The sequence below is a fragment of the Acomys minous genome (assembly GCF_964271855.1).
Source record: "Acomys minous genome assembly, chromosome: 11".
NCBI lineage: Eukaryota > Metazoa > Chordata > Mammalia > Rodentia > Muridae > Acomys > Acomys minous.
The window spans coordinates 46784931-46803629 of record NC_140492.1 but is presented as its reverse complement, the minus strand read 5'-3'; the positions used below and the strand labels follow the sequence as shown (position 1 = coordinate 46803629).

Below are 18699 nucleotides of genomic sequence, written 5' to 3'. Positions count from 1 at the left end.
GGAGTACTGGGAGAGACAAGTGGATTCAGGGGACCATCCCTGGGATCAGCTAGAAACCGAAGCCAATGGAAATTCCCAGGAATCTATAAGGGTGACTCTAGCAAAGACTCCCAGCAACTGGGGAATATGGGACCTGAACTGGTCACCTTCTGTAACCCAGCCACAAAACCTTAGACTCACAATTCGTCTTGCCTGTATGTAGCATATGCAGGGATGGAGCAGAATTTGGGGGAGGACCAATCTTGAGGGCTTGAGACCGATGTCATGAGAGGGAGCCCACCCGATACCATCAATGATATTCTGCTATACTTGCAGACAGGAGCCAAGCATAAATGTCTTCAGAGGGGCTTCACCCAGCAACTGTTGGAATCATAGGCAAAGACCTACAGCCAAACATTGAGTAGAGCTTTGGAAATCCTGAGGAAGAGGGGAAGGAAGGAAGGATTGAAGCATCTAGAGGAGGTCAAGGACAAACACACACACACACACACACACACACACACACACACACACACACACACACCTACAGAGTCAACTAATCTGAGACCATCGGGCCTTATGAAGACTTGAACTGGCAACCAGAGAGTATAAATGGTTTGGACTTAGGCCCACTGAACATATGTAACAGTGTGCAGCTAGGTCTTCATGTGGAATAGGAACGGGGCTGTCTCTGACTACTACAGTGCCTGCCTTTGGATCCCTTTCCTCTAACTGGGCTGCCTTGCCTAGCCTCATTGGACGAGGATGTGCCTGGGCTTGCTGTGGCTTGATGTCCATGGGTTGCCTCCTCCTTTCTGGGGAGAAGGGAAGGAGGGGAAGATGGGCAGGGAAGGGAAGTGAGAGGGAGGGTCTGGAAGGAGAAGAGGGACGGGAAGCTATGATTGTGATATAAAGTGAATAAATAACTTAGTCAATGAAAAATAAAGAATTCAGACACAGTGTATAGACAGCCACACAACAAGGAAGGACTATGGGACTTGCATAAAGCCTGACTCTGATTTTATATGTGGTAGACAGAGACAAATGGATCTGGTTAAATCCTCTCCAGAGAACTCAAGGAAAACCAAGAGAAGCCTCCTCAGGCCACTAAAGCAAGGGTGGCTTGACATTGGCCCAATTTTCCTTATTACCAAGATGTTTACTTTACTATTAACTTCCTTTAAAAATCTCATGATCATTACCACCTGAAGGATATTTCATGCTATTCTGTATGGCTTCTCAGTGAGGTGTCTCCAGCTTTGCTTGGTTTCGAACTCAAAAATGTATTTGATAATCATAGATGCATCATGAGACATATGAGTCTCGTTGACATTTGTTCATCTTGGGGGAAAACAGATACAGGGAAAACAATAGGAGACTGGATTATCTTCTGAAGGACAAATATGAGGCTGAGAAAAATAGTGGGCTTCTTTCCTTAGAAAAAGGATAGAGCATCTGTAGAGAAAGTACTGATAATTTCTAGGACACTTTGGTTTGGGGGTCTTTTAGCTAATTTTAGCTAATTTCTCAAAGTTCTCTATTGCATAAGTTCTCTTAAAGCGAATGAAGAAAAAGAACATGGAATAAGATAGATGTCCTGTCTCGGGACACAGACCTCGATTTGAGCCCCTTCCATGAATAATAGTGTACCAGTCTTGAAAAAGGTATATGCTCACTCTAATTAAGTGATTTAAATGTTATACTCACAAGAGATTATAGACATCAGAATGCATTAATTATTTAAAGATCTGGTGGCCAAGAAGATGAAATCTCAGTTTGGTAAAATGCTGGGCAGGTTTTCCAGCTGTTTTACAACAGTAGTAGTTTCTGCTACCCTTCATCTTTGCCTTCTAGCTGTTCTGTCTCTTTGTATAACTTTCAGTTTTGTTTAACATGCTGTGTTTTGGGCTGTCACTCATAACATTTACATTTTCTTCTGCCTGATAGCAAGACAAGTTTGGTGTAAAAGCACATGTCTAATAGGTTTGCTTGAATTGTAAACCATTAACTTTCCAGCTGCCACTTGAAGATTTTATGTTTGTTAGAAGATTTTACATTTGTTAGAAATTAAGAGCTAAAAGGGAAGAAAGCCCAAATAAATGGAGAATAGGCTTTTTCTTTCCTCATTTAAAAACAAAGCCTTCCTGAATCTCCAAAATACCACATTAGACACAGTTTAGGTAATTTATTTTTTAATTGATGAATGAAAAGCTTCTATTTAACACACACACACACACACACACACACACACACACACACATTACCTCACAGATTTAGTTCTCTTTTTTTAATTGTGAGAAGACAAAATCTAGCCTCACAATAATTGTTAAAAACAAAATGTTAGGGGTGGAGAGATGGTTCAGTCATTAAAAACACTTGCTGTTCTCACAAAGACCTGAGTTCAGTTCTCAGCACCCAAGTGGTAGCTCTCAAATGCTTGTAACTGCAATTTCAAGGGGATATGATTCTTTCCTCTGGCCTCCTTGGGTACTAGGCACACAAATGGTATACATATATCCATGCAGGTAAAAGTCTTACATACACTTTTTTTCTTTTTACAAAACAGATGGAGATATTATTAACTATAGTCACTATGTAACATAATAGTTTTTAAAACCATTCTTTCAGGCTGAAATTTTGTGACTAACCTCTATCCAATCTCTGCACTTAAAATATATATATATAATTGAATGGAAAGTTTCCATCAAGCAGTATACAAGGATTTTTTTTCTTTAGATATAATGAAAGATAGATACATATGCCTAATGTATTGGCTCAGCTGGTAAAGCCATTTTTTGCTGATAGATGATGCAAGCCAGATGACCTGAGTTTGATCTCCAGAAACCATGTGAAGAAGGGAGCCAAGAACCACAAAGTTGAACATCCTCAGAATTCAAATGTGCTATAGCATGTAAACACACACTATGCACACGTATACTCTCTTTCATACACACACACACACACACACACACACACACACACACACACACACACACACTTTAAATCTCGAAGCAATGTGGCAAAGCTAAGAGAGAATCAAGCAAGCACCGAGCCCTTACCATGCCTCTCCGCACTCTCTTTTCAAAGCTGCTGTCCTCACCGCTGCTTTCCTGCAGGGAAAGCTGCCAACTGTTCTGTCTAGTAAGCTATCAGTGCGAGATTTAAAAACAGATGGAGAAATGTAAAAGATTAATTCACCTGACTCCAAACTATATTCATTAACTTTCTTTGCAGAAAGTAAAAACAAGGGGTACTTGATGGTCTGCACCACCCCAGCTGTGTCTTTCCCTCAAGGTCAAGTCTTTATTGGCACTACTTACCCAGTGAAAGACCAGTGAGGACTTATTCTAGGGTGACATGTTAAATGAACATACCCAAAGTTGGAAGAAAGCTTCCTAGAATGCAAGGGGCCCACTGAGAATACCCCCCTAGAGAGGCCATTGTTTCTCCTTTCTTCACTGATTACTTCTGAAGTTGGACAATTCAATTATGGAACCATCCATTATGAAAAAAAAATCATCACATTGACTCATGGCATACCCCACTGGACTTGTAGAAACTCTACTGGGGTGGAAGGCCTTTGGCTTTTGGTTGGATTTATTTCCCATCCTCTAACGCATATATGTGCTACCAGCAAGTCCAAAATGGTTGCTACCTTCTGCTCACTTGGTCCAACCAGCACAATGTCGTGAATATAGGGGACTGTTGTGACATTTTGTAGAAGGGACAGACAATCAAGATCTCTTTAAACCAACTTGTGACACGGGACTTGAGAGTTAATACACCTTTGAGGTAAAACTATTAAGGTACACTTCTGGAAGCAAATTGCTTCTGGAGGTCCTGATGGACAGGTACTGAGAAAAGGGCATTTGCTAGATCAATAGCTTCATGGCATGTACCAAGATATGTGTTCATCTGCTCAAGTAAAGGCATCACTCTGGCCCAGCAGCTGCAATCACAGTCACTACTTGATGAAGTTTGCAATAGTTAGCTGTCATTCTTTTCTACCCATCTATCTTCTCCACAGGTCAGATAGGGGAATTAAAGGAACGTGTGGTGGGAACCGCCACCCCTGCATCTTTCAAGTCTTTGATGGTGGCACTAATTTCTGCAATTCCTCCTGGGATGAAATATTATTTTTAGGTCACTATTTTCCCCAATGGAGGCGACTTCAGTGGTTTCCATTTAGCCTTTCCGACTATAATCGCCCTCACTCCACAGGTCAGGGAACCAGTGTGTGAATTCTGTATATATATTCAAATTCTAGAACTAGGAACACAACCACAGGATGGGCTCGGGGAACCACTGGATCTACTGTGAGTCAGATGTCAGCCAAAACACCATTAATCACCTGACTTCCATAAGCCCCTACTTTAGCTGGAGGGTCTCCTGGAATTAAAATCAGTTCAGAGCCAGGATCCAGTCATCACTAGATGACTAAAAAACCATATGGGTAGCTATTCTCCCGCACTTCCCTTTTGAGTACCAGGCTGATAAAATACTTTCTGTCACTTAATTTTCATAAAAACACAGTGCAGCATCCTCTGTACAAGGAAGCCGTCTTAAGCTCTGTTCACATAAGCTGAATACAGTGGTCGAAGTAAAGTTCTCAGCCTTTGACACACAGTCATCTTCTGACCCATTGGCAATCCCTTCAGAGTGGATAGAGTGCCTTGTAGAGAAAAAAAAAAATCTCTTGCCCAAACATTCATGACTTCGGAAATGGAATTAGAGATAAGCCGTATCAGCAAAGCTCTTGGATGTTTCTCGTTTTTTATCTGTGTTTTGGGACTCAGGTTCTGAGCAGGAAGAGAAGAAGGAGAGCAGATTTTGAAAGCATGACAGGGAACATTCCACACACTCTTTTTCACCCTCGTGCATGTTTTGAAGACACACACTGGTGGAAAAATGGCTGGCCTATGCAAGATGAAGGTACAGCCTTCTCTCCCGGCCTTTGTTAGGTTGGTATGGTGCAAAGCATATCTGAAAAAGTTGTGTTGGATACATTGGAAATATAGTGCTAATATCTTGCTTTGCATAGATGGACCTCAGAAACATGAAATCGGACCTGGTGAGATCTTGCTAGGAAGAAAGGACAATAAGGAAGTGGCCATGTTGAGACCTAGACCTTGGACTTTCCAGTAAGAAAAACAAAACTGACTGGTTTTGTGGTTGTTTGTTTGTTTGTCATGGGGGGGGGGAGTGGCCACAGGTCAGAAAGCTGACATTGAAAAGAAACTGTACAACAATGTCTTATGTGTCATAGAATTGGACATTTCCTGCCTAGCCCTGTCTCATTCACAGATGAGATAACCAAATCATGTCTTCAGGAGGGAGAACTGTTGGCAAAGCATGAGTGAAACCAGAATTCTCCCGACTTCAGCCCAGTGCATTCTTTTTAGCACTTGATGAAGGAGCTTAGCACTTCCTGCGCTAATGACTACATCCTGTTTTCTGCAGTCACCTGGGCTTGGAAAACTTCTTAACTGAGGTGACGTTTCTGGTTTTGTAGGTATTTTGATTTTATCAGTGAGTGCTAAAGGCAGTACATTCCTAGGGGTGCTTTAACAGGCAAGACCAGTTGCTTCAACCACCCTAAGGACTGCTCCAATGAATGACTCAGAAGAAGCTGGCCTCTGGTCCAGTTTCCTTTTGGACCAAGGGTCACGTTTGAATGCACTCTGGTCCATGGTGACATAAGATATGGCTGCTCTTAAAGACTCTGTGGGTTTCCTGGGGTGTGTATTTGAGTCCTTCACCGAGGATGGCATCTCCTGTGTGTCTTCTAGCATTGCTGCACCTTCCACCTTTCCCCTCCCTTTCTTTTAATTACATACTATCTATCTTTAAAACCTTAAATATGGACAAAGGGATTTGTTGTCAGTAACTGGTCATGATAGTTTAGGCCCCTAATTCCAGCTCTCAGAAGGCAGACAGGGGGATTACAGGGTGTCTATGCTGAGACCCTTTTCTCAGATCAGAATAAATAATAATACTTTATTAAGTCAATAAAAGTAATAAATTAACTCTAATTAACAATGTATATGTAAAATAATTTTAAGCATGTGTTGCCTGTACTGGCTAGTTTTTATGTCAACTTGACATAAAGTAGAGTCATCAGAGAGGAAGGAGACTCAGTTGCGAAAAATGCCTCCGTAAGTTCTGGCTGTAGGCAGGCCTATAAGGCATTTTCTTAACCAGTGATTGATGGGGGGAGGGGCCAGCCCACTGTGCATGGTGCTAGCCCTGGGCTGGTGGTCCTGGGTTCTATAAGAAAGCAGGCCGAGCAAGCCAGTAAGCAGCACCCCACCACGGCTTCTGCACCAGCTCCTGCCTCCAGGTTTGAGTTCCTGTCTTGGCTTCCTTCGATGATAGACTACAACGTGGAAGGGGAAGCCAAATGGCCTCTTTCCTCCCCAACTTGCTTTCTGGTCGTGGTGTTTCATTACAGCAACAGAAACCCTAACTAGGACACTGCTTTTGAAGAATGAAACTAATTTTTTACATTTGGGGATCGTATGTGTGGCTTGCTGTACCACTGCGATGGGCTGAATGTGTGTTCCTCCTAAGTCACATCTTAAAGTGCTACTCTCAATGTGGCTGAGTTTGAAGAGAGGGCTTTTGGAAAGCGATTGAGGCTAAAGGAGTATAGGTAGAGCCTTCCACCTATACATTTCATTATTTTTCGTTTGCTTTTGAGACAAGGTCTCATATTACCAAGATTAGCCTTCAACACACTATAGCCAAGATGACCTTCAGCTCCTGATCTGCCTGCCTCTCCACTTCCCAAGTGCTCATATTAATCACACATTACACATGTAGCCTACAAATTGGTACTCCTATAAGAAGAGGGAGAGAGACAGTGCTGTCTCCATTTGCTACATGGGTTCACCAAGCTCTGAAGAGAGAGCATCACCAGGAATTGACCATGCTGGAACCCTGACCTTGGAGTGCCCAGTTGATGGATCTCTGTGAAAAAGATGCCTGTTGTCGAAGCCGTTAAGTCTGCAGTATTTCACCATGACAAACTGTGCTGACTAAGGGAGCCATGGATAACAGATCTGGTTTCTGTATCCGTACATAAAAATGCACTGTAGTGTGGCCTCAGTAAGGCCCTTCCTGGGACACAAATTTCCTGTCTCACACACTCAGTGTTTGGTTAGTGTGAATAGCCTTTGTTTGAAGAATTTTTCATTGGAGTTTTTTGATTTCTAGTTTCTTCCAGATAGCGCAGTACCAGTGTCATAGTGATGCCCTGGGAGACTTCCTTGTGATTTTCAGCAAATGATTTAATACATCAAACCCTACTTTATTCTATTTTTTGTTGTCTGTCTATCTATCTGTCTGTCTATCTATCTATCTATCTATCTATCTATCTATCTATCTATCCATCTACCTGTTGGCTGAACTTGGGCCTTGCACATGCTAGGCAAGTGCTCAATTACAGACCTGTACTTCCAGCCCTGCCTTATTCATTTTTTTAAAGACCCTGCAACAGAATTTCAAGTATATTGTTAACTGTAGCCACAGAACTATCTAACATACCTTGCCTAACAGCTACTCTATACTGTCTTCCCAAGGCTGTAGTTGACCTCCTGGGTTTGATTTGATTGCATCATCACTGCTGTCCTCAAGTCACTGCAGCTGACCAGACCAATAAATTCAACTAACTGTGACTCTTACTTCATATATGTTATTTCATTGACCTGAATTTCTTCCAACTTTATCACCAGTGGAGAGCAGAGCTGTCGCTCTGACAAGCTGTGCCTTAGAAATGAAGGAGGAGGACCTCCTTCAGGCATTTCAGTGGCAAACACCTGAAACATAATTCTAAGTTGGCATTAAAGAAAGAAAACTCATCTTTTCAAAAAGCATGGGGCCTAGGGAATGTGTGGATGTCTCTGGTAGAGAAGCAGGCAAGAGAGGCCGATGTGGCTTGGAAGCGGCCAGTGGCTGAATGCAGACAGACTCTCTAGAATTACTGACATGCCGCAAAACCACAGGCTCGGAGACAGCCTTTTCACAGGGAAGAGGTTGAGCACAGGTCACCCCCAGGCAGAGGAAAATATTTATTTTACTATTTAAAGTTGTTTTCATTTCTTTAAACAAACTCTCTTTTAATTCCATTTAGAACTTTCTTCTGGCACTTGCAGTTGTGCGGACTGAGGAGCGATTTTCCCAGGGATTCACACATCGCTCAAGTCCCTTGATCATTTGATCTGGTAACAGCTAATGTCACACTCCATTTTATAAGATAGTTGGTCAATGGATAAATCAATTAACTAGCACTGTGCCAGTACCTTAACTGTATGTAACATAACATATTCTTAATTAAATAACTATTATTTCCTTTAACAAAGTACAGGTTGAGGCCTTACATTTCTTGGGGAACACAGTTTAAATATATAATTAAAATATATTATTTACATGTATGTATCAATGATTTTAACAAAGAATGAAGTGCCCATTTTATGAGACACTGTTCTTTTTTCTTTGTTTAAGCTCTAGCAATAAAGTTAATAACATGACCTTGAGTAATTTGATTATTATTATGTTAGTTAGTCATGAAAATTACAACAGCATAGTAACTGGAAAATTCCTTAGCATTCATAAGATAAACTCTATTCATTTTACAAACTGTTTGAAGACTAAAGAGGGCAGGAGACCTGAGGCTTGTCCAGGCTTCCTATGTAGGCAGGGCTTTTAGGAAGTGGAACGACCTGTGTCGTCTTGCAATCCGAGCTCCTGAGAAATACACCTACCACTCCAGGCCATGTATTTAGACACCTAACTCTGACTGAGGGCTGATGAGGCATCAGAGGACTTGTAGGTGGAGGAAAGCCTCTTTCCAAATGGAAATAGTCTCTGTCACTTATAAGGAGCCTTCGTGCACGGTCATGTATGTCATTACCTGACTATGAGAAAAAACAAGCAAGTCACAACATATGTGAGTTCGGTAGTTTTTGTCTTCCTAACATGTCAGAAGTCATGTACTATGAAGACAAACTAGTCTGCTACATTGCCTAGAACTTCCCAAATGCATCATGTTTTATCCAGGCCTAGGCTCTTTGCAGTGTTTGTATGTTACTATTACCAAGGAAGCTTTGAGATATTCCTTACCCAGTAACCATCTCTGACTAGTGAAGTCAGAATTTCTGGCCTCAGGCCCAGGCATGGATAATTTTTAAACACTTCCTTGCTGATGTGAATTTCTCGCCATAACCAAGAACTCCTGAATGAGACATAAAATTAGGCAAAATAAACAAAAAACAAAATCAAAAACCAGAAAAAAAATGGAAAGGAAAGAAGTGTACTACTCTAGCAAGGAAATACAGCAGTGCTCAGCTAACTGCATTGAACAAATCACTGCCCCCCCCCACATACACACAGTGTTATCTCTGAGACTTATTCTTCTTTTAACATTTAATAGAGTCAATGTTTAAACTCTATTCTTTAGTTACCAACATGTATTGTAGTCTCTCCTTGTGCTATTTGTCTCAACAAAATGTGCTTTAAGTCACTTTCTGTCCAACAGTAACTGTCATTGACTAACGATGGAAAATAAATATTTCTAAAGTCCTGTGTCATGTACTTTGTATATTAATTAGTTCCTCACATCAGAGCTATGCACTGGACATTGTTATCCGCATACACTATGAGGTTTATTGAACAATAAACCTTCCGAGATGTTCAGTTGGTTGCCTAAACTACAGAGCTAGAGACAGCAGCAACTCTGATGCCCAAGCACGCCATCTCTGCATTGGTTCTCTGTGTCCTCGGAGTGTGGTGGTATTGTGTGGCCCAGTGCCTTACTGAGTATGCACATGGATGCATACTGTGCACGGTGACCTGGACTTAGCGCTGAGACAGGGTCTTCAGCAAGTTCCTCGTTATTCTGACTGTGGTTTTCTTCATCTTAAGAACTCACCACATCCCCTGGATGGGGAGGGCCCTGATGGCACTCAGAGGAAGGATAGCAGGCTACCAAGAAGAGACTTGATACCCTATGAGCATATACAGGGGGAGGAAGTCCCCCTCAGTCACAGTCATAGGGGAGGGGAGTAAGGGGAAAATGGGAGGGAGGGAGGAATGGGAGGATACAAGGGATGGGATAACCATTGAGATGTAATATGAATAATTTAATAAAATATATTTATAAAAAGGAACTCAAAAAGAGCTGGGTGCAGGGTCACACACCGGTCACCTCAGTACTTGGGGAGGCAGAGGCAGGTGGATCTCTGTGAATCTCAGTCCAGCCTGGTCTACAAATTGAGTCCAGGACAGCCAAGGCTACACAGAGAAACCCTGTCTCTGGAAAACAAAAGGACAGAAAAGATCAAAGGATAAAAAGAAACTGGTTATCATATTCTGTATGACGCCTCTTGAGAAGGCAAAACTATAGAGAATGGGTTGACGGTTGTTTCGATGTGGAAGTAGATGGATTATCTGCAATAGAGGCATGAAGGAATGAATTTTTTGGACCAGTCTGAACTGGATTGTGGGTCTAGGTACATAAATAAATACATTTAACAAAGTCATACAGCTATCTACTTATGATAGGAGAATATTTCCATATGTAGACAGTCTCTGATTTTGATGATTCAACACAATGTTTCAGTGCTATAATCAGGTGAAAATGTATTCATAGACATCCTGAATTTTGGTTTCAGTATATAATTCAACAAACCACATGAGACAGACACTTTATTATAAGCTAGGTATTGACTTAGAAGATTTTGATGTAACTCTATGCCAGTGGTTATCAACCAGTGGGTCGTGACCCCTTTCAAAGTGTCCTATTTTAGATATCCTGCATCTCAGATAATTACATTATGATTTGTAATGGCATCAAAAGGACAGTTATGAAATAGCAACAACAATAATTCTATGGCCAGGGGCTAAACACAACATGAGGAACTGTATTAAAGGGTCGCAGCATGGGGAAGGTTGAGAATCCGTGCTGTAGGTTACCTTAAGTCCTGAGTGTAGTTAGTGTGAGGGAGGGTAAACTGTGATGTTCCATAGTGTTAGGAAGAGAAATGCTGTGTCTTCTCTCATTTGTGGTTCCTAGGTTTTCATATTGCTACATAAAGTCACGTATGCATATGTGACATGAAGGTGAGGTTGACTAGGGATGCAAAGGGGACCCCTCAGGAGCAAGAGCCAGAAGAGTGAGAAAAGGGAGGTGCTGAGGTATGCTGTTGGGGGAATGCTCAACATACAGTATGTATTGCTACAGACTTAAAAAACTATTATTTTCCCTTCCTGCTTCCTCTGTTCCCCACACCACAGCCATGATTGCTGAGTGGCAAGATGGAGCCCCATTCAGTTATCTTTAGCTCATTGAAAACTAATTCAAAGGCCTGTGTCCAGGCTTGATACGGTCTCACAGTTCAAATTCCTGGATGTCTGGTTGCTGGTGGTCAGACGATTTCTGAGCTATCTCAGAGGCTCTTCCAGCAAGGGAGGGTGTGCCCTGGAGGAAGGCTCAGTCAGACAGGAGTTGACAGGAACCCTAGAAGCCTAGCTGCAGCAGAACTGGTCTTGAGACTGCAGAGAATTTATTAGTCACAACCTTACATTCCATTCCATAGCACTCACGGAGGGAGAGGCACTCTGATCTAAACCAAGCCTGAAGAACCACATAAATGCTGGAGAGGTGGGGCGCTCTTCGATGCTCAGCGAGGTGCTGCGCTCTTTGATGCTCAGCAGGGAGATAGGTCTTCTGCTCTCAGTGTTCTCGGCTTGCAGGGAGCACATGCTTATGTTGACATCAGAGCACTGTTCTGTAGACCAAGGTTCGAGGCCACGCTTCTCCTGTGCGTGGAGATGGCACAAACATACTTCCTTGAAAGGAATCTCTAGCTTCCATGGGACTCCCTGGTTTGATATCCCCATTTAATTTTGTATTTCATCTCTTTCTTTCTCCAGTGTCAACCACCATTTTAACCATGGTGATAAATCCTGGAAAAGAAGACCCTAATTTTAACTTTTAACTATTTCTGACAGGATTTAAAAAAAAAAAAAAAAAGGTCTGTGTTCCCATTATCCATACCCCCGGGCAAGAAAATTAAGCCCAAGAAAGAATTCTGGATTCCTTTGAAGGAGAAAAAGAGGGAATAATTAACTAGGAGCAACAAGATGGAAATGTAAGTGCTATGGTGATTTCCGTTCCTTTAAAATAGACATAAGCATCCCGTTTGCCTCTCTCTGCTGTGTCAAATGAGTGCATGAGGAAAGAAAAAGAAATCACAGAACTTTTCCTGTGATCCATAAAGAAGGACAAGCCATGACCGCTCTATTTTGCTATTAGTCCAATTAGTAGGAGTTAATGTTTTCCCCTAAGGACAAATACCAAGCATTTCACAAGAGGTCACAGGTCATCTTGCTCTGAGCTGGTTTAGAAACAGACTCAGCCGGAGAAAGCCGGAAGTAAGTATCACGAGGTCTCCTGCAGTGTTGAGGATACAAATAAAAGGTTGCTAGGTATTCTGGGGTTTCCAGGCAAGAGCCGGGGTGCAAAGGTTTACTGGATGGTATCTAAGGTAACAGAAAATGAGGAGCCCTCTGGAAGGTTTTCACCTTGCTTGTTCTTCTGCTTAAATAGCACCTATGGTAGGTTAGAGCCACCAGAGGTAAAGGTAGCTGCCGCCGTGCTCCGAGTTTTCATAAATGCATGTTCAGTGCCCTGCGGAGTCTTACAGGTGGAAGTGCCCTGCACAGTTCTGGAAGATCAGGTAATAGACTGGGAAAAACCATAGTTAGGCACCAAGAGCTTGGTGCTAGGCTCACCCTCACACTCAGATATTTGACTTTTTTTTTTAAAGCGCATTACTTTTATGTCTCAGTGGTAGTCTTGCATTGAGGTATAATTCATTTACTATTAATATTCACACTTTGAAAAGATGAATCCTTTGGTGGTTTTGGTTTCTTTAAAAAGTTACGGACCTGCCACCGGTCTAATCGTCACTCTAAAAACACCAAACAAACCCATCTTCGTCGGCAGTCCCTCTATGCTCTCCCATCCTCCCAGCTACACACAACCCAGAATCTGCTTTCTTTCCTAGAAGCAGGCTGGTCTCTTCTGGATGTTTTATGTAAATGGAATCATGTAATATGTGATCTTTTGCGCCTGGCTTCTTTCACTTAGCACACCATTTCCCAGGTTCATCTGAGTGGCAGCGTGTATCACAATTTCCTTTTTTACGGTCAAATACTATTCAGTTATAACTTGCTGTTGAGTTATCCACTTGCTCTGTCATCCATCTAACTATCTGTGCTCACACTGACAAGCAGCCTTGACTTTGTGCGTGCCTGCAGGATTTGGGAGATCTTGCCTGTCCATGCCTTCTGAGATACTACAGAAACAAGAATGAGCTGATGGAGACTGGTTGAAGAGGCTGCTTGTGAACATATTTGTCACATTACAGAGGTATCCCAAGCGTCAGAAATGCCACAAATAGGACAGATTTTTAAAAAGGCACAGAAAGCAGCAAGCTTAGAACTAAGGCGTTTTTGCTTTTGTCTCATGACAGACCGCCTTATGGAATCTTACACATGGATTGAATTGCTTTCAAGTACTTCAAGTACGGCAGTCAGTCTATGATAATATGAAACAGAAACGCTCTCACAATGGCTGGGTCTCTGGTTACCCACTGTCTGAGATGAGAATGAGGAAAAGGTGGGGCTTCTCAAGAATCTAGTGTGTCTAAGAAGACTTAAACCCTGCAAAAATCCATATTGTTCTTTATTAATTAATTGTTTGGCTTTCTATTATCTGGTAAACACTGGCCATATATGGACAATGTTTGTAATATAGATACTGAATCAGCGCACACACAGTAACAAAGTCTGATGTTGCTAAAGTCAATAAAGGACATGACAAGCTAGGTCAGGGCCCCTCTGGTTAGGAGTCAAGAGAAGCCTTTGCTAAGGGAGCATCGTTAAGTAAAGGCACGGGGTGTGAGTAGGAGGTGGTCAGGAAAGACTTCCATCAGAGAGGTAGATGAATTCTGAGATTTAAAAACAGGTTCTTTGTCTCAGAATTGTTCTGTGAGAGATTCTTCTTCTTCTTCTTCTTCTTCTTCTTCTTCTTCTTCTTCTTCTTCTTCTTCTTCTTCTTCTTCTCTTCCTTCTCCTCCTCTCCTCCTCTTTCTTCTCCTCCTCTTCTTCCTCCTCCTCCACTTCCTCCCCCTCCACATCCTTCTCTTCTTTTTCTTCATTTTTAACCTTACAGGTCCTCATGCTTTTTCTTCACCTTCCTCTCTCTTTTTTCTATTAGTTTGTTTAGTTCTATTCTGACTGGTTTTGTTTTACCTTATTTTATAATTATTCCTTAGATAGCAATTTGTTTTCTAATGAGAGACATAAAGGGTGTGAATTGGCATGGGAAAGGAGGTGGGAAGGGTCTTGGAGGAGCTGAGAGAAGGGGAAATGTAATCATATTATATTGTATGAAAAAAATCTATTTTCAATAAAAATGTGAGCCTTCTTTAAATTGCTTAAAAATAAAAATAAGTCAGAAATGAAATATGAAAACAAACTTGCTTATGCAAAGCAACTAGAGAAAAGTAGCAGGGACTGTGGCTAGACAGCAGTGGTTCTGTAGAGCTCAGGGTGGGTTTTCAATTTCCTTATTTTGTTTTTTTAACTCCCTCCCACCACCACTAGTGTGTGCTATGGAGAAATTGAGAGAAATGAGCAGGTGTGGATGTAAGGAGATTGAAGTGGATGTTATGGAGCACAGGGCTTAAACATCCCTGTTTATGAGCTGATAAAATGGATTTCTGAGGTAGTGCGTCCTCTCTTCAGCCATTTCTCTCTCACGATATTTTAGGAAAAGGGGGCTCTTCAGCATCATTGAGATTCAATTTCTCATGACAAGAGTGGAGATGGAGCTTCTTTTCAAGATAACTAAACATAACTGTTGGAGGGTTGAGGCACTATGCTTGTGTGTTTGCCTGATGGTTATGGCACCTTGAACATATATCAGGCATTATTAGTGTCCATTCATAGTGACAGCAGTAGAGAAGTAGTAATACTTAGAATCCAGTGAAAAGAAAAGTTGATGTTATTGAACAGAGGGCTGTGGCTGAAGTGAATAGAACACAGCTGGAAAGCATGTGGTCCATTACACATCTGGGAACCATCAAAGGCAGTGGTGGCAAAGGCATTCCAGATGGTTCTATAGCCACCTCCCTGTGCTTCACAACCCGTCTCCCAACATCAGATGAAAACGGGCAGGCCTTAGGCAAAGATGAGCACGGGAAGTGTTAGCCAAATGCTTTGCCATCCATAGCTTCTCAGCCCAGGGCATCCTCTCCCATTGCTTCAGGTTTCTACAACAGGTCATGGTGACACAGGCGCTCATTTTGGTGAGCATATGAATTTTTTAATCGTTCTTGAGGATAGATCCATTGATATCTATGAATAGCTTCTGAACATCGATATCGTCCCCTCTCTTAATTGGATTTCTGTGCACAAAAATGCCTTAATCAGAATCTTGAGTCATCTAGCACATGTGGTGTGCACTTGTTTGCTTGTTTATATATTGTTTGTGATGTGTTTAGACTGCAGCGCTGGAAACAAATGATCAGGTATCTTGGTAATGATTAGCAATTAACTGCTAGTGCTGGGTCTCTCATCCCTCCACCTCTGCCCGATCTCACTTCCCTTACTCCACACATTTCCTTTAATACAAAAGAAAACATACTTTCCCAAGAAAAATACCTAAGAGTATTCAGCACAAACAGAAGTCAGGAAAGACAAATCATTATTCTAGTAAAAATAGCATTTTTGAGCAATGAGTTATCAACAGTGAGGAATCTGATAGTACAAATTGTCACAGTTGCTAGCCCTGCACATGTACAAAATGTACAAGTGCCAAGATACCTCAGATGTTATCCATCAAACCTAAAAAACAAAACTGAAACACTGAAAATCTCAAAACTATCTACATACTGACATTGCACATTTGGTTAAATGACATGGTTAAGTCACAGTGTACATTATTAAGATCACATTGCAGGGAGTCAGCTATAGTAAATGTAAATTATAATTCATTAAAAGAAGACAGATTACAACTCTATGCTTATCATGGAATCATTATTAGAAAATAAGTATATACATTAAAGTATGAAAATCTATTTAATTGTATTAATAATATATATGGGTTTCTGGGAAATGTTTATTTTTAAATGTGCTTCTCTGTATTACTTCTCTGTATAATAGACATTTTTTTGTGGATTTATTTTAGTAGTTCTCCACTGGACATAGTGATGCACACCTTTGATCTCAGCACTCAGGTGGCAGAGGCTCAGAAAGATCTCTGAGTTCCGAGTTTGAGACCAGCCTGGCCTACACATTGAGTTCCATTCCAGCACAGCCAGGACTACATAGAGCAACCCTGTATCAGAAAAAAAAAGAGGGGGAGGGAAAGAGGGAGGGGGAAAGAGAGAGGGGTGTAGGATATCCATTTACACAGGAACACTTCTTAGGCTAGAGACTGTTCTGTTCCCTCTGTACTATTGGTTTTGGTGCAGGGCATTCTGACCAAGCAGCTTTCTTACTCCATTCTCACCTCACCAGACAAGTGTCTCTGGTGAAGGTTGCCTTCCTTAGAAGGCCCCGTGCTTAGGAGGCTGCAGACATGTCATTAGTTCTCTGGCTCACTGGCAATCTGAGTCCTGAGCTACAATCACCAAGCAACCTGAAGAGAGCACTAATGCCTCGAGTGCTGTGAAGACAGTGAAGATTCTGCTAATTGGGGGATAGAAACTTCTGGAAGGTGAAGAGTAGAATTTTCAAGGACATTTGCAGCTATTTCATTATTGGAAGAGAGACATCTACCTGAAGTGTTTTAGAAAATCAGCTTTGGTGGTTGGAACGGAGGCACCTTGGGCGGGGGTGGAGGTGGGGGTCAAAGGGAAAAACTTGTCTTCTATATTGTGACAGCAGATTTCCTTTTATTAGCCACTTATCAAATGTACAATTGCCTTAGTTTCTGACAGGGTAAGTGGAATACTCAGACATTCTGTTAGGCCTTTACACTATGTGGACCAATGACAGGTCTATTTCTGAGCAGGAGCAAATGTCAGAAGGCCAGACGTTGCCTTTCGGTACCTGTCTAGCTGAACACTATTTAGGCACTAAGATCCAAAGGCAGCTTGACGACCCTATACCTAGGAGGCTCCTCAGTGATGACCCCTCTGACATGATGGGATGCTATCTCAAAGCTCTGCAGGACTTTGGACTCTGTGACAGTCACAGGATTAACAATACGATAGTGTGAGATTCAAACAAGTCATAGTTTCCAAGGTTTCTCAAATGAAGTTTTAGGAGCGTGACATGTATCCTACTGTGCAATGGCGGTGCCCAAGGCTCGGCTTTATACTGTTTAGTTCACTCTAAGTCTGGACAAAGCAAAAACACCCAGGACCAGGACACCCAGCCCCAGCGACGGCAGACTGGACTCCTGTGCAGGAGTCACGGCTCTATGGTTATTCCATGTATGGACCCTGCATGGACTGAACACACAATAGAGATTCTTTTCTGTAATTATCAGCCTCATGGGGTAGCAGTTACCATTACTGTTTTATAGTGAGAAAAAGGCATCTCAGAAAAGTTATAGTTAACATTCCTAAATCCACAAGATTAGTTTAAAAAAAAAAAAAACGAACTCAAGACATTGTGTGTTCAAAGCCTGTGTCCACTACAGATTCCTTCGTTCCCCTCCTTCAAGAGTGAATGCATCTATTGGGGAAACAGTCTTGTTCTTTTAACCTCTGTCCACACAAGAAGGTGTTAGCCAATTATGTAAGCAGCCATGTGGTGTTACTTTAATTGTTGGTTGAAGAAATGACCGCCTAGTTCTCACAGAACATATTATTAGCCCTTCTGAGAGTGAGGGCTAATAAGGAGTTCTATTGAAGTCTGCTCTTTTCTTCAAAGAAACTTCTCATCTGATGCCAGGAGTCTGACAGAACCTTGAACTATAAATATAATTAGTTATTTATCAGAGCTTTCTTCAATGGACCAGGCATGAGGGACGCTGTTTTGTCTGATGCCTGGTTCAAATGCCTGATGTGATAATTAGGAACAATACAGTCTGTCAAAGTGTCACTTAGGGATCGGTGTGTTAACATTTGACTCCAGCGAGTGATGGAGCTAGTATAGCACACGGAATGTCACTCTGTGGCCCACAGTCCTGCCATGCTGTCCCTCTGCCATCAAGTAGGAAGAGAGAGCCTGTGTTTACTAAGCACCTGTAATCTGCCTGCTGGACTCCTTATCCAAAGGCCATCTTGACTTTGAGTGTATCACTCTGAGTATAGAACACTATGCCAAAAGTCACTGTCTCACCTCAGACTCTTCAAAGAGAAAGAATGACAAAGAGAGAAGAAAACAGAGAAGAATCAGATGGCCTTTAGAACAGTCTTTTCATTTAGAGATCATGCTGTCCAGGCTACTTAAAACATGACTGGGGCCACAGACATGTCTCAGCAGGTGAAGAAGCTTTCTGGTCTAGTTCAGTCCTGAGACCCACATGATGCAAGGAGGTAATTGGTTCTTACACATTGTCCTCTTATCTTCTCTATACATGTGTTGTGCCTCCCCCCAATAAAGAAACAAAACCTGGGTAAAAGTTAAGAATACTGGCACATGTCTTCTTTTCCTAGGCTTTTCAACTTTGGAGAATGTAGTTCCCTTCCCTCTTAAAGT

The 18699-nt window shown here is 41.9% G+C and overlaps 1 protein-coding gene and 1 long non-coding RNA gene across 5 annotated transcripts in view; one reads left to right on the top strand and one right to left on the bottom strand.

The window, feature by feature from the left end:
• Positions 1 to 18699, bottom strand: part of PHLDB2 (pleckstrin homology like domain family B member 2) — a 217986-nt gene that overhangs the window by 144146 nt on the left and 55141 nt on the right. The window contains exon 1 of one of the 4 annotated variants that reach the window (XM_084801891.1): positions 193 to 417. The exons of the other annotated variants lie outside the window; for them this stretch is intronic. The gene's annotated coding sequence lies outside the window, so the exon portion shown is untranslated. Of the gene's footprint in view, positions 1 to 192; positions 418 to 18699 lie in introns of those variants that run through there. 4 annotated transcript variants of the gene reach the window in all.
• LOC311608510 lies at positions 13306 to 16394 on the top strand. The gene is made up of 3 exons (XR_014782997.1): positions 13306 to 13660; positions 14650 to 14770; positions 16235 to 16394. It is a non-coding gene; the product is annotated as an uncharacterized lncRNA (long non-coding RNA).